A 26,133-nucleotide genomic window follows, 5' to 3' on the forward strand; every position below is an offset into this window, starting at 1 on the left:
ATGGGTTAGCCGTGATGACACTACCCGCGTGGTCATCGTTGGAGACTTCAAGATAGATATTTGAGAAGGAATGGTTCTAGAAAAGTGCTGAAAGAGTTTGGTTTGAAGTCCCACACCAATCCAATTAAGTCACTCCACTCAATTCGTCATTTTCAATAAAGTAATCTGTAATAAATAAATAAAGATTATTATAATCAGCCGCCGGTAAGATTCGAAAGCAGCACCTCTAGCACAGAAACCCTACACTTAAACCATTACGCCACGGACGCTTTTAAATGCGAAACATTTATTGGCGAACATTTGTCACTTTGACAGTATCTATTTAACCGCCTACGTCTTCGTGCTCCCACGGTCGTTTCGTTAACTTGTTATGTACCGAAATTGGCATAGTAAGACAAGAGTGTATGACGAACATAAATGATAGATTATGACATGAATGTCATGACATGCGTGTTATGTAGGCCATAAAACAACCGTCTGCGTCTGGGGCTCTCATGGTCGTTTCGTTAACTTGGTAGGCTAACCTGAGAGGTGTTAGGTTGGTTCGCTTAACATTGATTCCCACAGGGCGTGAGATCTGCCGTTTCTTATTTTTTTTTTATTTCCAGCATGGCTATAAGCCAAAAAGGGGTTTGTGATCACAGATTACACTCGTTTTGTCTGTTAAAGCGTCCAATATTCACATCACATCTTCATCGCAGTCAATCGTGTTGTACACATCACGTATTTCCACAACCGTTTCCACAAAATATCATGCACATATCAGCCTTTAGCATCACAGTGTCTATATACTAACAGACTACGCCAGACTGCTCGCAGCCTGAGTCAAAAGATAACGTCCATCTGTTCAAAATTGCGTTCAGGCGGTAAAAAACGAATGCCATGTGGATTGAGGCGTAGGTATTACGCCACGAACGCATACGTCGACAAGCTTTGAACGCCTTTATGAATTTCTTGCGGAGAAGCCAGCATCTTGAGACGCTTGACGTGTTTCATTTGGGCACCTCGACAAGTTGTACCGCTATTAGTAGCAATTGTGCGTGTCCGCAGAGTATTCTACAGACGCGAAAGGGAAAACCCCCAAAATGAGTAATTTTACACTCAGTGGTGTGCTATGTTTATTTTTCTTGCAGCTCCGCTGGTAGTCCACATTCACAGAGTGAAATCGCTGGGAATTTTTCTCTTTACTTTCTTCATCGGCAGGCGTTATTGCCTAAACTCGTTATGGATGTGAGCGCTGTTACTTGAATTACGTACGCTTTGTGTGCGTACATCGCCATCATTTCCCCCTCTCATCCTTCCTGGGACAAGCATGTTGCTTGGAATGCTTTTCCATCGTTTTGGCAAAGTGCTGCCTGTAGGTGAGTTGTATAACATCGCAGAAATTTCGTAGATGCCTGCGTCACATGCTCGGTCGAGCGATGCCCCGGCTGTCTCTTTCGGAACCCGTCGTTTGGGGACAAACTTCCCGCGCTTCTCCAGGCGGAAGTGAGGCGCCACTGATGACGATGGGAGGAGGGCGACTTCCTGTGTGGAAGGTTACGCACTCGCAACTCGGATGTGACGAATGCGAAGCAAGTTTGCGTAGCGCTACGCTGGCGCCGGATGTGACGACGCCGCGGAATCGAAGCCTGCCCCTACGGCTCACTTGGCGCCGCGCCAGCTCGCGCCGCCGCCGCTACTGCGTCGCGCCCGCCTGCTGTCTTCGCCCTCCGCTCCCGTCCCTCTCCCACCTCACGCAAGCTCCACCCCGCGCAGCACACGGACTTGAGCCGCGACTCGAGCGTCAGGCAGCGGACTCGCCTATCGACTGCCGGTGGGGCACCGCGACCTGCAAGGAGGAATCGGAGAAAGAAATTGCTTCGACGACTGCTCTAGCTGGGCTAAAGCGGCGAGTTGGCGCTGAGAGAAGGCGAGGGAATAACAGCGAAGTGTCCGTTCGAAGCGGCCGAACGCCGGCGGCGGCCCGACAAAGCACGCTTCCGACTTGGCGGGCGAACACGCGGTCTCTCCTTGGCGTTGCATCGCCGGAGGCATCGCAGCGCCTGTCGGATTGGAAAAAGCTGGGAGCACCGTGCAACGCTGCCGATTGCGTCGGCGAAGTTAGTGTGTGCGCACAGTGTGTGTGTGCAGCCGTACCGTCGTCGCCTGCTGCGCACCGATTTGTCTCTGGTCTCCGCGCTGCATCGCTGAGCGTCGTCTGCCCCTGCTTTCGAGTGCGGCATCTCATCGTCGCCGTGCGATCTAGAGAGTACATAGGGAGCGACGCGCGAGGCCCAAATAACGGCTACGCCGACTTCTGTTGACAGTTGAACGCGTGCTGCTAGCTGCACTTCTCGCGGATTGTGGTTTCGGTCTGCGCGTGGGACGCGTGAGCACAGCTCTTCTACACCTGGATTCTTTACGGCGCAGCAGCCGACAGCGCCCACGTCGCGGCAACGCTCAGAGGACTCGAAGGTAGGCGATTTACCCTTGCTTCTGATGTCGTTTGCACTGCTGGTTATAATGCAACATTCTGTCACGCGATCGCGACAGCGGGAATCTGTTGTATCGACGACCTTCAGCATCACTTGTGAAGCTAGTCATTTAGTCAGCGTATATAGACGAAACAAAACGAGTTGCTCTCCATGTTTTGTTCAAGCGAGTGTATGGTTTCTTTAATCAGTGGCGTGCGTTTCTCCGGACGAGCTGAAATGCTTCTTCAGGCACCGTACGTGTCGAAAGTTGGCAAACTGTACGTCGAGGACCAAGAACTGGCTCCAACTTTGCGAAACAGTGTCAAATGAGTTCCTCATCTGAAACGCATGGCGCTTAGTTATTCTCCAAAAGGACGGTGACTAGCCGCTTCAGATACCTATATTGCTTTGGCTTACACTGCCGAAGTTTCAGCTCAAACAGCGCATGCGTATGCTTCATTAGTTTTCAAACGGTCATATTTGCTGTTTCAGGACGATGGTGCTATGTGCGAGGAGCTTTCAAAAATAACTTCAGAAAGTTTCGTGTAACATAAAAAAAAATTAGTTTGTATCCTTTCAAGGCAGATTTGCGTTGTATAGCAACCGTCGTATTGCCCCTTGTTTCTCTCTGTGAAGCCAGAGCGAAATGATTAGGTTGCTGTAGGCAGGGAATTGGCCTCTCCGCAACTTGACATACAATTCTACAAGTGTCCACACCTCCCCTCCCCCCTCCCCCTCCCCCCCTTAAAAGAAAAGAAGAAAGAAAAAGCACTGCATGTGGGAGTGCGTTATATGTTGCCCCTAAACGTCGTTCCCATTAAGCACCGCTTTATTGAGAATCAAACTTATCCTTGACCAGAAGAGTCGTGCTCGGTAGTTACATATCGCTGCATAAGACAGGCTACAGGTACATATTACCAACGGAGGCGAATTGATACCGATGAACGCAGTCGTTTCGTCCGCCGCTTTCTCCGCCACTTATGCTACCTAGCAATGCTCTTTTAACCCGTGGACGCACTCTTTTCATATATATATATATATATATATATATATATATATATATATATATATATATATATATATATATATATATATATATATATATATATGTGTGTGTGTGTGTGTGTGTGTGTGTGTGTGTGTGTGTGTGTGCTTTCTATTTTAAACACTTGGTAATATGTTCATTTCGTCTATTTGCGTATTAAAGTTTACCGGAGATACTACGCGTATAGGTACTCTTCGTTCAGAATACCTTCCCTATTATACGAATGAGCACACACGGATACGACAATCGCAGACTAACATAAGCTAACGACACCGGTACAGGTTGTGATGTGTGTGTGATTTTGGTACCCCTGCACTGCCATACCAGGTAGCCTCCTTGTTTATCTGTCTTGTTCTTCTTCTGAAAAAAAAAAAAAAAAACACCTGAAGATGACACGAGAGGCTTGTTAGCACCTTCGTGCATGATTTTTCGCTCTGTTTAAAAAAGAGTTGCTGGTGCCTGTATTGGCACTCGCTGCTCGACTTCTCTGACATGATAATTGTGCATAGAAAAATGTTTCGATGAACAAAATCTAAACGACAAATACACCGAGATGACTCCCGAAGTTCACATAATACTAGTACAAATACAATCCCCCGTGGGGCCCTCGTGAGTACCACGTCCCGCCATATTCTAGTTAGGTCAGAATCAGGTGTGATAAACGGATGATTTCCTGTGTACACTTGCATGCACTGCTGTCATAGGTGTGCCTGCTGTGCTCACAACCACAACGATGTCAATGTTTGTAAAAAAACGTTTTTTTTTTTTGAGACTGGCCAACTACCTCTCACGGTTTGTGTACTGTGTATGAGAGGGCCCTTTCACGCATCACCAATCTCATCTGAAGTTGCATGCCTGGCGTATAGCCAGGCTCAACTCTCCAACACCCACTAAAGAATGCCTCTCTCTCTTTCTCTCTCAGCTCGTTCATTTGCATGTACAGTATTTTTCAGCGTTGCGACGGCTACTAATACTGCGTCCTAAACGGCGCCATACAGGGTGAGCGAGCGACGAGCAACTCGCCAGAAAATGGGCAGTACAGAGTCCTCTGGCAGGCTGACTGCAATTCCTTTTCCTAGATTTCCGCGTCAATGGAACTCTCCGCCCAGAACGGCCAGAGGTCTCCGCGTGAAAATTCGCATGTATTCCAATTCAGCGGTAATCGCGCGCTTTTCTTTCTTTCTTTTTCTTTTTTTGCACCGTGTTGGGGAGGCTATCAATCTCATCGGCTACTGCGGCTTTGCGTTCCCTTTGTTCTAGGTGTCGCAAACAGAGTCTGGCTGCTTAGGAAAGGTAAGGAGAAAGAAAACCGCCCCTTCTCCGCTTCTGACGCGAAGCGCGCCCGTTTGACATGGCACGGCGCAGTAATGAGTTCTTGTTTTCCCACTGTCTGGCGGAAAGGGCGCGGCGTCCACCGAACATAACGAAGGCCCGGGAACGGGGAAGGCACCCAACAGGGGGAGGAGACGAAGGGGTAACGAAATGACTAATGCCTTTTTGCATACTAGCAATGTCGTCTCCTTGGCGACGGCTGCACGCAACGGTGACCCCCGTGCCCACCGCCCCTCTTCACCTCTGCCTGATCGAGCCTGTCGCTTGCGCGCATTGAGCTCAGCTGGCAGGGCCGTCTCGTGCTTGCCCCTCGCCCCAACGCATTTGAGTCGTCGCCACACACCGCTTCCCAAGCACGCTGCGACTGCATGCGCATACCATGGTGAAATGTAATGGCGGCACGTCGCAACCCCACCCCTCTCTCTCTCTCTCTCTCTCTCTCTCTCTCTCTCTGCAACATCCTTTCTGCTTTTCATGATGCCGTAGCGCTGTCCGTTTCATTTTCGAGTACACTCTGTGACCAGTACCAAGAAATGCTGGCATATTATTTGGCATCTAAAGTCGGCTTGTACTTTAACGAGTAGGACTTCTGCGCCTGAAGCAGGGTAAGAAGAAAACGTTGCTGATAGGTAGTAGTGAAAGGAAGTCTTCAATAGCAGCGACCTTGTTTCGAAATGTAACGTGGTCTGAAAAGCACAACGTTACGCGTATACCTGTTTTAAATCGGCTAGAACAAAGAAAAGAAAAAGAAAAAGAGAAAGGTGGAGGGAGAGAAAGTGGGAAGGGGTCATGTGGCGTAAAATCACGTGGAGTATACGAGCTTGTTCGTTGGAGCAGAGCTTCTCAAAGCGAAGGCAAAATTTTCGCGCCATGGACTGAATTCAGAAAAGTTTTCGTTAGCGAACGCCGTTTGAAATTAACCCACTGCCTATAGCTGTCACGTCTAGAATCACGATTGGCTGGCGCGTGCCTATTCGGACAGTTCTAGCGTGATAACTTTGGTGAATACGTGCCCTGAACTCTACATACCGTCTCTGGGTATTATTACCTGGGACAGTCCGGCATCTCTCGTTCGGTTTTGTTTTGCTCCAATGGCGGTTGGCTTTCACTTGCTGTAGCTTTAAAGTCTTTCCTTAAGCATAGCTGAATGCAGACCTGCAAAAAAGATATGCTGTACGCTTACAGGCAGCTGCCAATATTGCGCTTGACGTGTATTTCAATTCTCTTGTAATCTCGGTGAGAGCGCTGTTTCGCATCGGAAAAGAAACTGCGGCTACCAAGATCGACAGAAAACACTTGAAGTCGCAAATACGTCAACCCCTCTCCCCCTTATTTCTCTATTTATTTATTTTATCCGTATGATGTCGGAGGAAGCATTTTTGATGGGATACGTCGGCGCAGGTTCCAGTAAGGACGTCAGGGTTACTTTTTCAATAAACGATGCTTGTCAGTGACGCGCTTCTCGAGTGGCCCTTCTTGAATGCTCTCGAAGAAAATCACGGGTCCGCGAACGACATTGTGATGTAGAATGTTATAAGCAAGCTACAAGGCGGTGGAGAAAGGCGTCGTTGTGATGTCGGTGGTAGATTAGAATCGTTATCAGCTAGCCGATTTGGCCAGCAAACTCTTGAAAACTTCCTTGTATACATGGATGCTCATGTTACTTTCCAACAAAAGTCTAGACAGCGAACGTTAGCGCACAAAGTAATTTGTAATGAAGTTTGGCAATGGAGTTTGTTCGCACTGCCCACTGATCGCACAACTAAGTACATCTGCAAAATTACCTGCACCTGTAAAGAAAACAGCAAGGAGAGGCAGGCAAAATGCTAGACTGCATTAGATGCAGCAAAACCTGATTAGCTCAACCAGGCTATAGGGGAACCATTTGTCGCCGCCCGTTTCAAATTGGTTGCCTATATAAATCATCATCATCATCATCAGTCACGCTTTGCACACAACGCCGGATAAGCGCGCTACAACTAAGTAGATGTGAAGGCCGCGACGTAATCATGATGAGGAACATGGTAATTTCGCAGCTGTGTAAGACAGAAAATGCGGCGCCATCTATTGATTTGATAACTCTGCTGCGTAGTGAGACCACGTACGCTTGCCAAAACGCTGCGTGGCATCGCCAACCCTCCAGGCATTTAAATCTGTAAGCCGCATTAGTTTTTTTGTTTGTTTTGTTTACGTTGTTCTCGTGGCGCACCTTGGAGCTCTTTTACGGAATGACGCTTGGATGTGACCTCGCTTTGCAAGGATCGATAGGCCAGGCACCTGCTTGTTGTCCAGCGTCTTTCATTTCTCTGAGTATAATTCGGCGTTCAGCCATTTACAATAACCGTACTGCGCGGCAAAGCGATGTATACACATACTGTATGTGACTCGAAAGCAGACGCCGCCCTTCTCATGTGCGACCTGTATCACCTTGCGTGCTTATTGACTGCGAGATCGCATGCGAAGCCACTTATCTGCTGCCGTTCAAGGACAGACGTAATGTGGGGAAAGAAACTCGAATCACTTCAGCTTGCAATGCAGCTCCTTCGCGGCGGCCGACCAGAAGAGATCTTTGTTTCTTGCTTTTGTTTGTTTGTTTGTAGTTTCTTTTTTGTTTGGATTCAACATCGAACAGGCTACCAGGAGCGCTACTTCACGGGGAATGGGACAAAAATACCGATAATTGAAATACATAACCGATTAAGTCCTGCGTCAGGATCTTTGGTTTCTCGCTTGCTGTCATAGAAGTGTTGCCCAGCTGCACTGCAACACAACAGTGCTGTAGGGTGATAACTTTAGAATATATATATTGAGGGTCTCAAATCCGGTATAGCATTTCTTAGTTTATTGACCAGTTGCCTTCACCCAAAAAAGTTCACGTAGTCGTGATGCCTGCGGCAGATAGAATGTTCCACATCCGCCGCCAAGGCTGTGAGTGGTGGCGCTGATTTACACCCAAGTTTATTTGTAGTAGTAAAACATAAATACCCCAGAAAGTGGATGAGAAAACGGAGCCGTGGTAGCTCACTTAGTATAAGAGCATCGCACGCAAGACGTGGCTTCGTATCGCACGTGTAGACAGTTGTTTTTTCGCTCACTTTTCATTTCTATTTATTTATCAGTTCTTGAATTTAATTAAGAATTACGGATAATTTCCCCTATGCTATCCTCGGTGTCGTTGTTTGTTGACACCATATATATGTATGCAACGATCGTAAGCAATACACACACTGCAGTAAAGAAAGGAAGGCTTTTGAGAAGTTGCAACGAAAACGGCGCAGAGCAAAATCTCTCTCTCTCTCTCTCTCTCTCTCTCTCTCTCTCTCTCTCTCTCTCTCTCTCTCTCTCTCTCTCTCTCTCTCTTTTTTTTCTTTTTTTTTTTCTAAATGACGTACAGCAACTAGCCCAACAGAAAATTCCGCTTTCGAGAACAATCCAATGTCGTTTTTCTTGACGCTCATTATTTTAACATCCTTGTCGCGTTGTTTCACAGCGCTCCGTGATAGCCGTACATATTTGTGGAAGACAACATTCCGACAGTGCTTGAAGGGTGAGTGGTTTTTAGGAATGATAATCAAAAACATCTTTACTCCTTTATGAAGTCTTCAAAATTGAAATTTCTTTCCACCCCATTTCAGTACCCGAGGATTCTCGAACGACCACTCGAATATTGCTAAGTCAGAACCCCAGGTGTTCAAAATTATTTCCTAGCGCTCCAGCACGGCGTCGCCTCAGCGTAGCACGAAACATGAAAACCCATGAATCAAGCAGTGAGCTGTCGTCTGCTTGCGTCCCAAAGTGGCACTTCTTTGAGAGATTTGCTGGTAATTGTTGTCTGGTCTGTAGAGTTCCAGTAATTCTGCTTCTCGGGAGCCATTGTGTCTCAAAAGGAACTGCGATTGCGAAACATGGTTATCACGCTAATAGTGACTATGTTTCATAAGCATTCATCCGATATCGATGCTGGCATGCTGGCCTGTTCGTTCATTTGACCATCTTGCTCGAGAGAGAGAGGTTTCTTAATGAATCTTGGAGAGGTTTTCTTAGCGGCACGCCTAGCAAGCTACTCTAGATAGGTATTGCGAAAAATGAAATGATGTGCGCAGTGCGCGACACAAATACACAACATGCACAAAACACACCGCAACTCTCAACGAACTTCAGTAATTCATTGAGACCATTCAGCGTCTCCGAGGAAGTGTAGAAGTGCCTTCATCGTGCGAGATGTACAGACAGCGTTATAGAGATGACAGTCCTTCATGAATGTCCAGTGCGGACATCACAGCTGTTCTTTTTAGTGTAAATAGCTTGCTCGGGTCACCCTATAATGTCGCGTTCGTCCCGAGGCTTTCTGTCGCTCGACGAGCCTCGCGATAGTCGGCGACAAAACAGGTGCGTTCGCACCGAATCTGACGTTACGTGCGACCAAATGCTCGTGCCCCCCCCCACTCACGAGGTGCGCTGAAACTCGCTAGGTCACTTCCTGCAGTTCTGGTCTGAAATCATGGATGGTGCAGGAATAGTTTATATGTGTCTATTAAAAAAAAAACACACGAACGAAACGCTGCACACACATCAGACATATGCACTATATTTTGTTGGCAAATACGGTAACGATCTTCATAAAAATCGCGTATCGCACTAGCGTATCGTGTGGATCCTTGCCGCTTTAGCGTCGCTAACACTCGCACTGTAGCTATGCAACGACGGCGCGCTAGCCAACAACAGCACGTCGGCCGCCCTCGCAAGGACTACAGCCAGTGCAGGTAGTGCACCATGCTCGCACTCGAGAGCAGTATCGCGCCGCACCTAGATACACAGAGCGCAGGATAAACCGCGTTCTTATTCGCAGACCGATTAACTTTACAACGTGCTGGAATGCTGTACTGTCGCCCTCCAACGCGACAGTACAGAGAAAACAAAAGAGAAAAGAATACAACGCGTACTCAGGGTGTAAGCCCGATTCGGCTGCTTTCAATAGAGCAAATGCACGCTTAACCCACAACTATATTAATGCACATAACTTCCATGTACTGCACCTGGAGTAGCATGCCAAGCATGTCGCCAGGGAAACCTCTGTAGGATCCATTAAATCTCTCTCTCTCTCTAAGTACACTTGTCCTGCAGACTTCTCTTCAAACGAAACACGGTACCGATTCAGAAAGCACCAACAAACACACTTGCAAACAGCGACGTGACTGGCCATGCCTGCCCCATGTGCAAAATCATTAACTGAATGCTTAGAAGCGCCAGCAGCCTTCCGCCCCTATCCCTTCCGTTTCTCGCAATTCGGCGTTCTGATTGGCTTGCGACAAGCGATGCTTCTTTTCCGGCGACGAAAATCGGCCTCGGGCCGATCCTCGCAACGACGCCATTTTTCTGTCTCACAACATCGCGCGACGTAGATTTTTCGGTTGCTGTCGCTGGCCGCTACTTGAACCCGGGCATAAGAGCTGTATTTGTAAAAATCACAATACTTTATGTGCGTGTACACGATTCGTCTAGTAAGACTGCGTTGCGCTCGAACCAGCTACAGGCACCCAGTACCCGCATTCTCAAAACCTCCTTACGCTAGAATTGTCCACAACGGCAGATTCTAGCTAATCCTCGTGTTCAGATGGTTTCGAGGAGCGGCTCGGCAAACTTGAAGGTAAAGACAACGGATCCTTATCACGGGACACAATAAGTAGAGGGAAGCAAGAACAGGTCGTACACCAACAGCTACATGTAAATATTTGTTACGGCTTCGGCATGTCGCCCTCGTTTTTAGAAGTCTTGATTTAAGATTATCTTTTGCTTTTCTTTTTGCGTTAGCATCAGGAATTATAAAAAAAAAAAAGAAATATGTATGTCGGTGAAGTGTGGGATGCCGGTCACGTGGTGGAGGTATATGCGGGGTGATCACATTTAAGTTTTACGAAACTATTAAATATCGCCATTTGCAGATAACATAGTTCTAGTCTTTGAGCTGGATTTTCAGACAGGAGCACATTACTTGCACGAAAAATTGATGCACAAATTCAAGTAATTAACTTTTAAATTATTTACTTCAAGGCACAAATTGTGATTTGAGAATTGTAGTCGGTGAGTTTCCAAAGCGTATCCACTTGGAATGAATTTATAGAATATAACCAGTTTGGAGATATGCGCCATCAAACTCGTCTCAAAAGACGGTGTTCTTTCACTTACTTCCTTGACAAAACGCTCTTGTACGCATTGACGCACAGGCTAACTGAATTCCGGATAAATTAAACGCGAACTAAAGGTCGGAAGTTACATTTCGCGGTACCCTCAATTAGCGCTACTCATTTTGCGCTCGTACGCTGACATCGATAAATGCTGTGGCATCGAGTGAACGGAGAAAGAGAGAAGGAGAAAGGGAGTGTTGCGTTGGGAAGTCTCTTATTTCTGTCTTGTCGAGGGCTTACAGAGCTTGGAATGCACCAGTCTACTTGAAGCTGACACAACACGCTTTCCCGAAGTGTAGGAGGAGCTGATGAGCTGTCTGTTCTGGGAATCTGTGTAAAAAGAAATTCCGCCACAGACCTTAACACTCCGGTGAAGAAGAAGGGTATAGTCTCGACGTGCCGTCAGATTCCCGTATTTGGTTGCGTAAGCCTGACATCCCTCGGAGGAGAGCGACATAGAAAACACCTCCGACTATAGGCGTTACGCAATGGCCGGCACCGGTGAAACCCCGCAGGGACCGTCGCCTGCAAGCGTACCAATTAGGGAACGACATGCCGCGAGTCTGCGTGCTTCCGGCGGTTCTCGACAGCGCGTGTATAGGCCACGAACGTCACCAACGTGCAGCGGAAGGCCGAGCTTAGTGTGGGCGCCAGTACTGGCCCGCTGTGTAGCGTCAATATCGGCCACGACTGCTCTTGCATGCTACTGCGGGAGTCGTGGCGTATGCGATCGGGGCCGAAGGCACGTCTTATTGTCTATCTTAGGCCACCTGCGGCCTGAGCTGCGTTCCGTAAGTTCTGTGCAGCGCCTATAGAAGCTGAAGATGAGCTTTTTCATCCGCTTCCTTCTGTTTACTCCAAAACGAAGCTCTCCCCCCTCCCAGTCTACAATTACCCCGTCCGGCACCACGGAGATCTCGTCCTATGCCTGTAAATGTCCCTATCTCGCTTTGCGCGTGTAAACTTCATAATTTCCTAATCAGTCCCCTTTATTCCCGCTGTCCTCGACTTCATTTTTCTTCCCTTTGCACCCATTCCGTCACTCAGGAAAACCAGCGCACATGCGCTGTATACGCTACCTGCATAACACAACCAGAATGTCATTTATGCGCGTTTGCTGTTCAGTCCATATTCCGTATAGCGCCCGTTCATGTTTGTTTCTTACCGTCCAAACTGCGCACGCCTTTTTCGTAGTTACTGCTTGTCCCGGTACGTGCGCGACGAAGCCCGTCCGCCGCTCCCGCCGCCGCCGCCAGCCGCTTCTGACGGCGGCGCTCTCTAGCACGCAGAGAACGTTCCACATGTGGGTTGGCGTCGCGTCCATTTCCGCGCACTCCTGCGGTGAAGCGTCGGCCTCCGCGTGCCCTCGCAGGCGCAACGCACGCGCCGTTCGTACACGTGGCAGCGGATTCTCGATAAATGGCGCCCATGCAGACTGGGCCCACCCAGACTGCAGTCGGTGTAAAACAGCGAAGCTGCTGTCGAGGCGCCGACCAATCGCGAGCCTGCACACAACGTATAGTAATATTCCAGGGAAGCAGCTGCCTTCTTTTCTTGCTTATATGCGCCCTTATCAGTTATTAGTCACAGTGAACGTTCTGAGTTATAGTGAACGGAAATCTGCCGTGGCGATGCTTTGTGTGGCGGCAAACTGCACACCCGCGAACGCACGGTGACACGGGTGTCATTTGTTCGCATATCGCCGGAGCATTCGTCACCTGCCCGTTGAAGATGAGCACAGCATTATGAAATTTTGCTGTTTTCAAATAACTGAGGCTTTTCAATTGAAATCGTGTGATGCGTGCTGCTTGAAATTGAGGTACGTTCACTCGCAGCGGAGGCGCTCTTAGCCTCCTGGATCCAGCAAGGCGTTCGACGCGCTTGTGAGGCTGTCAAGGCAGTCTAAGTCGCGAAGGGCGATTTCTGAAGTACAAGCTGAGAAGTCCTGGTCTGTGTGATGCTCAGAGAGTCCCTTATTGTGCAGATTATAAGTAAATTCTCCGTATTGGTATACTACGACAAAAACAGGACCTGTATTCACAAGAAGCTCTTGCGCTAGAACTCCATTCGTAAGAGAAAATTTCAGCCAATCCCGATGCCGGACAAAGGCGGTCGACCGATTGCAAACAGAGTTTGAGTACGAAAAGCTTTGCGAATTCGGCCCCAGAACATTGAGGTCGCGATGATTAAAACACCGCTTTTGCGTGCTCGCGTTGCGAGAGCTCGACAAGAAACTTTGGAGCGACCTTCAATGCCAGGGGCAGCGTTCTTTTCCCTTCTTTCTTTCTTTTGGCGCCTGCACGCAAACGGAGGTGCGTGCGGGCGGGTCGCAGCTCAACGCTGGTAGCTCCGTCGGCTGGCGACGGGAGAGTCGGCAGCGGTCGGCGTTTCCGCGAGCCGAGCGCCGTGTTCAGCTTGCCGTGACCGGGCGCACAATGCGATGAGCGACCAAATTGGCCGCGTCCACGACACGCCGGCGCGGCTGACGTAAGGTCGCTGTTGGCGATGCACGGCGCGCCTGCCGTCCTGCGCTGTGGCGCCCGCCCACAAATATTGCACGTGTTCACGCCGAGCGAGGGGCGCGCGCGAGGCGGTTTCCCTTTGGCACCTTTGCCCCGATACGGAACCAGGGCCGAAGGGCGGGGATGCTGAAGGGGGCCGGGTGCTGTCTTTCGTCGTTCGTGATTTGTCATTCCGAAGAACGGCGTTGATTGCGTTTCTTGTAAGAGTTCCGTACGAGATAGCTGTGGCAGATGCCTGCAGTGTAACTGCGCGATGGCTGCTACGCGATGGCCAGGCGCCAAATTTCTTTTTTTTTTTTTTCTTCGTAAGGGGCGTTTTCCAATGGCGGACATCCTTCGCTAATGTCCAGCATCGCTATTCACTCGCACGAACCGTTCTAGCCTAAGAACTCTTTTTGTGAACACAGGTACATGAGCTCCGTAATCTGTTTCAAAATGTAGCACCAGACCGTGTTTTACAACAGTTCATTTTATATTTTTTCTTTGCTTACCACCGTGCCGCCGCTTGGCGGATACCGGCGGTAAAATCTGAGCGGTTGTTTCCGAGGCAATCAGAAACGTCAGAATAATGGGAAATGAAATTAATTGTTGTTGTTGGATGTGGCTTCATGGAGGGTTAGCTAGGCGTTCTATGTCGATTGAAGCGCAACTCGAGAGTCGAGACTGCTATACAGCCGAAGCAGCGAACTCTCTGGCACGCAGGTGCACTATGGCGTAGGAACGGTGGTTTGACCGGGCTCCCACTTGCCTGAGGCAAGCTCTACTCTTCGCTGTGGTGCTACATCCTGTTGGAATGGAAACTCCCCGTGAATATGCGGTAATTATGCTCAGAGAGAAGGCAGGGATATTATCCAGAATAGCATCTGGTTGGTTGCCGTACGCGAGGGAGATTAAGAGAGAGAGAGAGAGAGAGCGAAAAGAAAAAGAAAGACTAGAGAAAGAAAAAAAAAGTGTTCAGGTGTTAGAAATGCTATCGCATTAGCTGTATATAGTCTTTGGACAATAGCTGCGAAATCCTGCCAGATATATTTTCTTTTTCTTGTCATAGAGAATTATTTTGCACTGGCTAGGAGCTTACGGTCTGACAGTCACTTCGTGAAATGACACACTGCGCATTCGCCGACTGTTATCTTGTGACTTTACTGCCTTACTTGCGCGAAGAGCACTTAAGATGTGCGAGTGAAATGATTGACCCATTGAAACCCTAGAGCAAGAAAAGAAAGCACACGGACAGAGGGAGCACGCGACGCAATCAATGCTTTAATAAGCAACGAACATATTGCGTCCAAACGTGGGGCATATATGGCGCTCACTGCCCGGTTCCTTCGTTTTGGGCTAGTTGATTGGCCTGTGCGACAACTGGCGGTTGATGCGTCCTCTTGCGCGTTGAGCGTAAGTGGCGTGCCAACGCGTTTCGCCGAAACAATTTCTTTGACGAACGACCGGTGTTGGGATGGTTCCCCGAAACGATAGTTTGCGGTGCGTATTTCTCCCATTCGCGATACTCTGCAGCATGTATGTGAAGAACGATATGGTGTTTATGTGAATAAAGAGCGCGAAGCTGGACCTGACGTCATCCTCTATAGTTTCGTCTCGTGTGCATGAACGAGAACTTACAGAATCAAGTGTTCCTTCTCAAGTACGGCAATGGCACGCCAATTTCATCGTATACGATAGCGTTCCTAGATTCTTTACTTAAACGTTGCTGTCACTCTGCTGTAAGGTTTTTGGATATCGGCTTCTTGCGACACCTGTACTTGTTTAACGACGACACAAACAGTACGATCGGCAAAGGTAGTATACTAGATAAACATATGCATGCTTGTAAGAGACCGGGAAAATCTCGCACGTAAACAATGTACGCACGAACAACAGCCATCAGGCTCCGCTATTACGGAAATACTATGTACTATGGTTGCCGGTGCATGAAGTCGGGTCATCTGTGACAGAAAACAGTATATGTTTGTTACCCATCACTTTGAAGAAGGCAAAAATGAAAAGCTAGTGTTCTGAATGAGCCGGTGCTAATCTGGAGATTATGTTTTCTTTGACGGGCGGATTCAGCATACACAGTGGACACTGTTTCGCCGCTAAGTATACACATAAGGAAAGAAAGCAAAGAACGAGGTACAAAGAACGCGTCCCGTGTGCTCTCCGTACCAGCTGCCCCGCTTTCAGAGCAAGCATTGCGAGCTGGCTCGTCGGTGTGAAACCATAGTTGTGCTAGCTGTATATAGTCGCCCCAGTTGCGTTGAGCGCGACCAATGAACGAGGACTTCAAAAAAAGAAGAAAGAAAGAGTGCTTGTGTTGCTCATCCCGTCTTTCTATCGTCTCTGTTCCAGGCCGCTAAACGCATCCACACGAATCCACTTTCAGGGTTGCTCCTTTCTGCGCTTGTTTTCCTCCTGTTACATTGTTTATCAGACGTACGCTTTCTCATAGAAGGAAATCTATAGACGTTTCCTATGCGTACACTTAGTAACTGGGGAAGTGGGTGAAACAAATAGCACTGCACTATGTATTACTTGTTGCTACAGCTGCTGCACTCGTGCGCGTGTAATGCACAGTGACAAAGCTGTGCTCGGTGGTCGTTCTTCGCAGAGGAGCGAGAGCTTCGGCGTTGTTGCAGGAGTTTATCTTTCTGAAGGAGTTGCTACCTAAGTCACTTATGTAGCAACCTGCTTCGTCATACCGTTTGTTATGGCTACAAGCGCAGTCAAGCTACGCAGCAGCTATGTCAACCGGCGAAAGTATCTGCTACACCGCTACAGAAATGCTAATAGAGAAATACTAAGTTAAGTTTCATTGCAAAATTATGCTTCTAATATACAGCGACAAGGGGACTCTTACCGTGAATGGAGAAGGCCTGGCAGGCCAAAAAAGACTAAGACAATAGAGCAGGGTCGACATCACCGTCCGCTGCCCACTACGTCGTGCACATTGTCAGTACCATGTTGAGGCTATAGTTATTTATTTATCAATAGAGGAGGATAGCAATACGTTGCGGAGACATCAAGAGTCGGATTCACGAAGTTTTTTGTTTGTAAGCGCTTTTTCGGTCGCCTTCTCTAATACTATGTCCAGCATCAAGATTGACTGGGATTCCTCTTACGAAGAATTATGGTGCATAGGAGGAAAACATTTATTGAAATAAAGACAAGCAGGTGTCTTTCTGCTTGTGCGGGGAGGCGCCTTCAGTCCAGGATTCCTGCGGCATACGTTTTTGTGTATACGGGTCCAGAGACTCGACGCAGGAAGTTCTTCGAACAATGTTGGTTTAGTGCTTATTTTCTCTCCTAAGCAATGAATCTCTTTCTTCTGACCAGATTCAAAATTAATTTTAAAAGAATACATTGCCAGTCTAAATTGATTTATAAGATCGCCCTTTAACAGATGTAGCTATTAAAACTGCCGACGGGGTGACTAGTGTGGTAGGAAAAAACAGTAAACGCGAAGTCATAGTATACCAGAATATGGCGACCGTTTCTAGTACTGTCGATATGACCGGTACCTAGTGGCGCATCGAACCTAGGACGCTCGCTGGCATGCTTGCGAGAAACCAGCTGGTTTGCAGCACAGCCTTTTTATCAAATGGCTGCAGCCTAGAGCAAGACGATGATTGCACTGACATGAGCACTGCATTGCCGCGACCAGCGCTTGAGTGTCGGCCTATTGCTGTGTGTATGGTCGTAGCCGCTACGAACCGGATCGTCGTAGTCGGCCCAACTGGCAGAATTCGCTGTACTAAACAGATATTCAAGCCCATTCGGTTTCATCTGACGCTCGCATCAAAAAAAGGGCGGACTTCCTGTTTCGTCGTTCGCATGTGTAATGCGGGCGATCCGTCACAACGCAGCTCGGCCCGCCACGGCTGTAAATGTGGAAGAGGGGCTTGGAATTCACGTCGCGAAGTGGCACGTCACTTGTCTGTCGGTATGTGAAATGCGCAATCCGTGTCAGTCTGGATGCTGAGTCGACAAGACTGAGATGCGACGCGAAGAAAATTCGCGATGTTAGCATTGTGTTCCGTCAGACGACGTCGCAACTACTCGTCCGACGTTCTTTCGCGAGGCGTCGGCGTATGTGTATGACGCGTCGCGTGCGGGCTTTCTTTTCATGCTGTGTGGCCTTTATGTGTACTGGTATGGCTGCGTCTATACGCGGTGCAGCTTTTGTAATTTGCTGCGGATAAAGGAGGGCGCCTCTTTTTTTTTTTATCTCAATGTAGTGGGATTTTGGTCTAGAGGTATTTTCGTGCACCGATCGAGATTATATATATATATATATATATAACTTAAGCCCGTGTTTCGGTGCCTGGGAAAATAAATATCAGAGATCATAGTAGCAGGGCAGGCGAACGCGTAAGTATTCTTTCCGCTTATTATTGAATAACTACAGCATAAGTGTGTAGCATATCGAGCGTCGCATATCTTCCCTGAGCATAAATGTTGCTCCTCTGAATACACGCAATGCGTAATGCTTAGCGCTTGTTCAACGATGCCTCTCCCCTTTTGTGCGGTGAGCGTACCGTTAACGAATCATTTTATTTTGTTATTTCAAGTGCCACGTACGCACAATATTTGACTTGTTATTTTAGTGTAAACGCTTTGTTACCCGCTCACCCGCCGTGGTTGCTCAGTGGCTATGGTGTTGGGCTGCTGAGCACGAGGTCGCGGGATCGAATCCCGGCCATGGCGACCGCATTTCGATGGGGGCGAAATGCGAAAACACCCGTGTGCTTAGATTTAGGTGCACGTTAAAGAACCCCAGGTGGTCAAAATTTCCGGAGTCCTCCACTACGGTGTGCCTCATAATCAGAAAGTGGTTTTGGCACGTAAAACCCCAAATATTATTATTGTTACCCGCTCGGCACGGTGAAGACTGAGATTTTAGATTTAGGTGCACGTTAAGGAACCCCAGGTGGTCGAAATTTCCGGAGTCCTCCACTACGGCGTGCCTCATAATCAGAAAGTGGTTTTGGCACGTAAAACCCCATAATTAAAAAAAAGAAAGACTGTGAGATGCGCAGCGGGTTGCGCCAGGTGCGTCGGATCGTATCGATTAGGCGAAGAAAAGCTTCTAAAGCGATAGCAAATCGTACATGTTAAAATGATGGCATGTAGTACAACGAAATCTGGGAGAACAACTTACACTTAACGGCGTTCTGTGCACAGCGAACGGGTACCCAACAGTGAATATGCCATAATGTGCGCACTAATCGTCTGAGTAACGGCAACGTCTGTATACACGGGGTCATTCGTGTGGGCAGAAGAACGCAGGAAGAAAAGAAGCTTCTGGAAAGAGTCGTGCGATACTTTTTATGGGCTCGCATTGCTGCAAACGGAGCTATTATGTGCGCTTCTGTTTTGTTCATTCGGTCTTGAAAAAGGGGAAGTTTCCACGGAGTTTCCATAGGGTTAGTTCTTTACTAACTTGATAGCGCTAAGGGCCCCGTTTCGCAAAAAATCCGGTGTCGGAGTCTCGCATGCATCGGACGTGCTTTCGAGAAATATAATTCCGAACCGCAACCACGCAGGCCCGCCGCGTAACGCATAGGCGTTACTGAACTAATAATTGAATTACTCGAAGTAGAATCCGTCAGAAAAATCGTAAAGTACGACCTAAACACAACCTACAGTTATTCTGAAGCATAATAGCGTCAGATTGTTATTTGAGTATACCAGAAAACATAATTCTGTTACGCGGAAACGCAAACGTAAGCACCTTTTACAGCGTTTCTACCATTCACGGAGGGTCACGCCCCGCTCGGTTCCTCGCAACAACACCATCCAGATGGCGCTCGCCTCGGTGCATCCGGAAGAAAGCTGCGCTTGCCGGGAAGCGTGTGAAGCTGTCGGGGATTTTTGAGTGCCGTCGCGTTCCAGTCTTAAAGGAGAAGCTTAAGCGTCCTCCAAATATGTTAGCTTTCCTTTTTTTTTCTTTTTCGACAGAAATAATAGTGAAAGCTGCATTGCTGCCTCCCTCTCCCCTGCCCCACACACACGTCGTAGCACCCTCCCTCTTTCTGCATTCTTTCGCTATTTTAATTTCACGCCGTTTGTCTTCCAACCAGGTAACACAGGATTATTCATTTAAATTGATGCGCACTGCAATGGCACCGTAAACGACGGGACAGGGCTGAAAATTAATACGTTTATTTTCACACGAAGGAAAAAGAAAATCGCCGGTAAAGTTGGGCACCGAGCTTGACAGGCCGCCGACCCGTATATTTTCATTTCTTTCAATCATTCTACCATGTACGCATTGAGACCAAGGCCTAAGTATATGTTCGAAAACAAGAGTAACTTAATTGTGCTGCAAATAAAAGTAAGAACTAAAAATTAGAAACATCAAGAACGTTGAAATTTGTTCGTAATGTATACGCAGAGTGTAGTAAGTTCATCGCATACTACGCAATGACACAAATCACAGGCCCACGTATGTTGCCCGGGCGTCATGAGATAATGCCGTGTAGCCCTTTATCTGGCGAGCGGATCGATAGTTTTAAATAAGAAGAGTGTCTCGAGGCAACGTGTCATCGAAGAAACCCGCCGACGGGTGTCGTTCTTGCATTATTTTGCTTTCGTTCATATTTTGCTACCCAATCTGGCGATACAGGACAAGATAGTGTATGCATCAGTGCACGTATGCAGTGTATACAATGTACGTCTCCATGCAGTGGGCTGGTTCTCAGATAGCCTATAGCGTGTGTCTACCTCTTGCATATGCGTGGCGTCAGAAGGATTGCTCGGAGGAGGTTACTGCTGGCCAAGATGCGGCACTTCCCTTTTCGGATCGTTTAGCGATGAATGTGACATTGACGCGCGTAGTTGAGCGATGGCGTTGCAACGAGACTTATAAGCTATATGACGGAGCAGTTGTTTTGGTTATGCGAGCACGCTTAGCGTTAAGCGTAGCATTTAAGGCTGTAAAGGGACCTATAGCTAGCCCTATATATGAGTGTCTCGAAATTAAAGGTTCCTTTGAAGCTCGTGGTTTCGGTCGTTATCGAAAATTCTGCTCAAATTATGAGTGGAACACCCGTGGGCACATCAAGCCTCGCTGGTAGAAGGAGTATAAAGTGTACGCAATATATCCGCGCCGATGCATGCTAGCATTTAGAACACCGAATAGTTAGGTGGAAAAAAAAAGGAGGAAAATTAATAAACGGAGAGAAATTAGCTGTTAGGGCAAGGCGGGTATGTAGGTTGAAATCTTATTGGCTACTTTCTGATAAGCTAGATATAAGGGAGCCGGTGGAATCGTTGCAATGATAGCAACTTATCCGAGCTCCTACGGTGAAGGGAACATGTGTCGTAACTTCTTGTAATTCCATTATGTGCTTTCCGCAGGTCACGCGCCGCGCCTGCTCGACAACTGGCATTTTGCAGCTGCAGCTACTCGTTGTGGGTTCGACTCGCGAATGTCGCAGCCGCATTTGCATAGAGGATGAATTGAAGAGAGCCAGTGTACCGCGTTTTGGAAGCTAGTTAAACAGCTCCACGTGGTTACGGTCAGTGCGCAGCGCCTTTCGTATACTCCGGCTCTTGGTTTGGGACAATAAGCTCTTTAATTTAAAGGCACGGCATCTTACCATAAAGCACTCCTCGTTCTATAATCCTTTGGCAGCTGTCCCTTGGAATCTGCTCTCATGCGTGCTGTTACGTCGACGCTGTGACGGCGGACGCCAGGTACGCGCTGGCTGGGACCTCGTGGGAAATGCACGTGCCAGCTTCACGGGAGGCGGCACCGTTGCGCGGATAGCAGGAGAAATGAAGAGACGAAAGCAAAATGTCGGGAGTGTTCGTGATAGACGCAGGCTTGTTTTTGCGTTCGTGTTTCCTTTCCTTCCTTCTTTCTTTTCTTTTTAACTCACCACACTTCCTCCCTTCTTCTTCCTCGGTGCCCTTTCCTGGTTTTGCGCATTCGTCTCCTCTTTTCCACTCCGACGACCCGCTTTCATAGTACTTCACGGACAGGCGCGCTTTTAGACAGCTCGCTGCAGACACGTTTCTCGCCTCCATTTGGGCGCGCCGGATTCGTGACATCGTCGGTGACGTAAGGGCCTAGTGACGTCACGTGCCCCCTGGCGTGAGAGGCGTACGAGCCAAGACGTCCTGCAACGGCGCAGCGCGGGCTGCTTCCCCGTGGCGATGTTACGTGAGCCGGGACGAGACAGGGAATGCGTCGGTAGCTCAGGTGGTGACGTCACGATGCCGCACCTGCCAGTAGGCTGGTGACGCCATGAAACGTGCGTCGCTGCAAATGACGCCGACCGTCTTGCTGAGCAAGCATGATCGTCCGTCGGAAATGTCAGCCGCGCTGGCCTGTAGACCCGCTAGACACTTGCAGCATGGCGTTGGCACGGAGGCTAAAATTCGTGGTCCATGCTGCGTCGGCGTGGTCAACGAACTATTCGCACAACTCTTGCACAGCAGCAGTCGATGATGCTCAAAACGTATTCGCCCAAAAAGTGCCGCGGCTACAGCTCCAATGAGAGGTTCCGGCCATATAATTTTTTCATACGTACATACGCTCATGCGATTGCTATACCCTGCCGTGATTGGCGCGCCGTGTGATACAATCTCTCTCTCTCTCTTTCTTGCGCAGTTTAAACGTCACGTCGTGTCTATATCCGTGGGAATTACTTGATGGTGCACGCACCGCTTGCACCCGTTATTTTGAAGGGCCATTGCGAAATGGTATCAGGCATTCGTGATTAAAGAAATCCCGAATGCTACACACTAAACATTTTAACACCCTTAAGGGTGTAAATCAGTTTGTCGCCAGACGAACACCCTAAGGGTGCTGTTGTCTACACCCTACAGTTGGGGTGCCATTATAGCACCCTAGAGGAAGGGTGTCCAGGAAAATAAATTTAGGGTGTAGGGGTGCAAGTCCATATTAACACCCATCTATGTGGGTGTTGGAAGGGTGTACCCCTTTTACTTCTAGTGTGTATGGAAGGCAGGTTCGGCAGTACACGCCTTCAATTACTACTATGTACAGCGATCCACGCGTAACTCTCGCGTGTGTCCAAAGGTTCAAGTTCGGCTATCAAATGCACCATCGAACAGCCGGCCTTGAAGCTTCGATGGGCACACACACACCTATACGTGTGGATCACATTACATATTAGTAATTCACGGCGTATATTGCAAAATCTGTCTTCGCTGCACAAATACAACCTAGCAAATGTCACTTTTGAGCATGTATATCAACACCAACGGTTATCACGATTTCCAGATCCACATAGCATGCAACACAGACTGGTACTATATATGCTGCATTTTCAAGAAAAATGGAAATATATTTATTGCATGCTGCAATACAGAGTACAAGATATACATAAATCACAGGAAATATAAACATGCACAATCACCAAACACATCGGTAACTACAAGAACATGTACATTTCCCACAAAGGTATCTAAAATATATGTATTGATCAAATCTGTTATTAGAGAAGAAACTATGTATAGCGGCACTGAAAGAGCCTGAGTTGACCTCGCAGTGTTTCGGGCCACATAAAGGAATAAATTTTCAGTATAAGGCTCAATGAAAGAAAATTCAAGTTTTGATGCCTTCAAAAAAAAGGGATATTGCAATGGTGAATTAGGGAAGCAATTGAAATGCAGAGCAAACGCACAAGACACCTGTTATTTTGTAAGCTAATGTAATCGCAAAGCATTATGAAAAGTTTGGAAAGTCGATATAAGCATAACTGGCCAACATTTTTCGAACAGAAACAATAATTTCCAAGTGTAGACGTGCTTTAAGTGAGGCTTAAGCCAGCAGCATTATTGCTAAGTTTCTCTTTCTAACAAGATTACTTGAGCACGAAAAATATGTAGAATTTTTTAGTGCCTACATAGTTTGTCCTCTTTTGTGAAACGAGAGTTCTCTGTGCCAAAGGTGCAGTGTAGCAGATTTTCTAACTACAATTCCAGTTTCTATAAATTTTTGTCTTGTAACCCGAAGGCACTGGTACATATACAATATGTAGTTTGAAAATAGGTTCTTTTCTTACTATAAATCAAGAGTGAATATTCCATATTTGCTATTGTGTGGGTGCAAAGTGCAGTAGAAGGCCTGATAAAAGCAAACCACTGTTGAGTAAACGATTTTGCTGAGCACGAAAGGTGGACAGTGTTTTAAAATACATAGTACATTTATAAATTATTTGCACTTAGATGCAATAATACAAGATTAGGGCTTGCTGTAGCATGTGAGTATGCAAATTAGCAAATATGGTTTAATAAATTAGCCATACTCTGGTTACTAAAAGAACACAGGCAGTCATGTAAAAGATCAAGTTAAATATCACACTGTTAACATTTGCCAGCAAATGGTCGTAACAAACATTATAAATATACTGAAAAAGGTGCTTTCTTGGGATAGTTGGCAATTAATAAGAAAAAATTACGTACAGCGTGAATTACAAGGTCTGCGAGAGACGACAGACTGCGCTGACTTCCAATAATATTTTATTGCGTTGCCTCATTGTGTGTATGTATACAAGAGCGGGCATGCACAGAAAATGAGTCACAAGGGGTGTCTAACAGCAAGTTATTGTACCAAGCACGTGGTCACCTGAAAAAAAAACATAATTTCTATCATGAAATACAATACTTCACTAGGGTCAGCGTGATAGAGCGGGCACTAACGCACACACTACCCAGTTTTCTGGTGAAATTTGCTTCTATAATTTCCCGGATGACCTGTGTCTCGCTAAAACTTCCGTATCTTCAAAGAGGGGCACGCAGCCAGTTCCAGGGCAATGGATGCCGAAGTGGCCTTGAACAGTGTTATGGACGTTATAGTGCACGCTTAAACGATCATTTAGGCACCCGCCTGTCCATCCAACGTATTTAATGCCTCAAAATAGGGGAATATGGTAAACCAAATTCGTTGCGCATATCTCAAAACGTTGTCTGTGCCCGACAGAGCAAGAACTCTGACGCGATCCAGGCGCGTTTACACACTTACAGAGCTTTGCAGCTTTTCCGGGGTTGAGAAAAGGACTGTGATTCCTGGAGGTTGCCGAATCTTTTTTAGCCTATCGGAGACATCATGCACATATGGTGGCACTGCGAACCGATGTCTTTCAACCGGCTGGTTCCTTGACTGAGCAGGCTCATCACGGTTTGTGCCCCTCAGAAGCTGTTCCGCTATGGCTGAAATTAAGGCCAAAGGGTAGTCAACCCTAGAAAGGCGATCAGCCTGTGCAGCAAGACTATGTTGCATCTCGTGTGAGCAAGATTTATTGAGGCTGCTGTTAAGGATGCAAAACTTTTAATACCTCATTTAACGAGGTTTGAGTGTGCAGAGTTAAAGGGCAAGAGTGACTTCTTACTTCTCGGTTCGAAGCACCAGCCTCAGATCTACAAAGCGCGAGGAATCATCAATGGGGACCTCATGCGCTAGTTGTAGAGGCTTTCTTAAACATCTCCAAGACTCCCGAAGCAGCAGGCTCGAAAGTGTGATCAGTGCAATCAATAAATACCAGGTAGCCATTTACAAACCTGCACACTTTGACAGGAGATGCACTAGGTGACCTTCAATATCGAAATCATGAGCTAGATAAATATCACATAGTTGCGGCGTGAGGCATGATCCTATACAAACATCATTTATTTGTATATTGTGAAGGATCATGCTTGGCGCCGCCACTGATATTTATCTAGCTAATGATGATTTAAACATTCAAGGTCACCTGGATGCGTCTCATGTTGTCAAAGTGTGCAGGTTTGTGGACGACTACTTGGTATTTATTGATTGCACTGATCACGCTTTACAGCCTGCTGCTTTGGGAGACTTGGAGATCTTTAAGAGCTGCAGCCTCTAGAACAAATGAGGTCCCCATTGATTCTTTGCGCTTTCTAGATCTCAGGCAGTGCCTTGAAAACAAACAGGTGTGCTAGTGCTTTGAACCGAGAAGTAAGAAGTCACTCTTGCCCTTTAACTCTGCACATTCAAAGCTTGTTAAACGAGGTATTGTGAAGTTTTGCCTCATTAACAGCCTCAATAAATCTTGCTCACATGAAATGCAAGATAGTATCGCTGCACAGGTTGATCACCTTTCTTGGGCTGGCTACCCTTTGGCCTTAATTTCAGCCATAGCGGAACAGCTTCTGAAGGGCACAAAACGTGATGAGCACAGTCAAGGAACCAGCCGGTTGGAAGACACAGGTTCGCAGTGCTACCGTATGTGCATGATGTCTCCGATAGGCTAAAAAAAGGATTCGGCAACCTCCAGGAATCCCAGTCCTTTTCTCAGCCCCGGAAAAGCTGGGAAAGCTCTGTAAGCATGTAAACGCGCCTAAATCGCGTCAAGAGTTCTAGCTCTGTCAGGCACAGAAAAGATTTTGCGATATGTGCACCGAATGTGGTTTACCATATTCCCGTTTTGAGGCAGTAAATACGTTGGACGGACAGGCAGGTGCCTAAATGATCGTTTAAGAGTGCACTATAACGTCCATAACACTGTTCAAGGCCACTTGGGCTTTCATTGCCGGGACTGCCGCTGCATGCCCCTCTTTGAAGATACGAAAGTTCTAGCGAGACACAGCTCACCCAGTACATCATTGAA

General features: G+C 47.4%; 1 protein-coding gene across 2 annotated transcripts in view; it reads left to right on the top strand.

Annotated features, from left to right (window-relative positions):
- Positions 1-1,665: 1,665 nt before the first annotated feature.
- LOC142585866 (uncharacterized) overlaps positions 1,666-26,133 on the top strand; it is a 318,935-nt gene continuing 294,467 nt past the window's right edge. For both annotated transcript variants that reach the window (XM_075696934.1, XM_075696935.1), the window contains exon 1: positions 1,666-2,457. The gene's annotated coding sequence lies outside the window, so the exon portion shown is untranslated. The remainder of the gene's footprint in view (positions 2,458-26,133) is intronic.

Source organism: Dermacentor variabilis, chromosome 6, assembly GCF_050947875.1.
Source record: "Dermacentor variabilis isolate Ectoservices chromosome 6, ASM5094787v1, whole genome shotgun sequence".
In the NCBI taxonomy this organism is placed as follows: Eukaryota; Metazoa; Arthropoda; class Arachnida; order Ixodida; family Ixodidae; genus Dermacentor; species Dermacentor variabilis.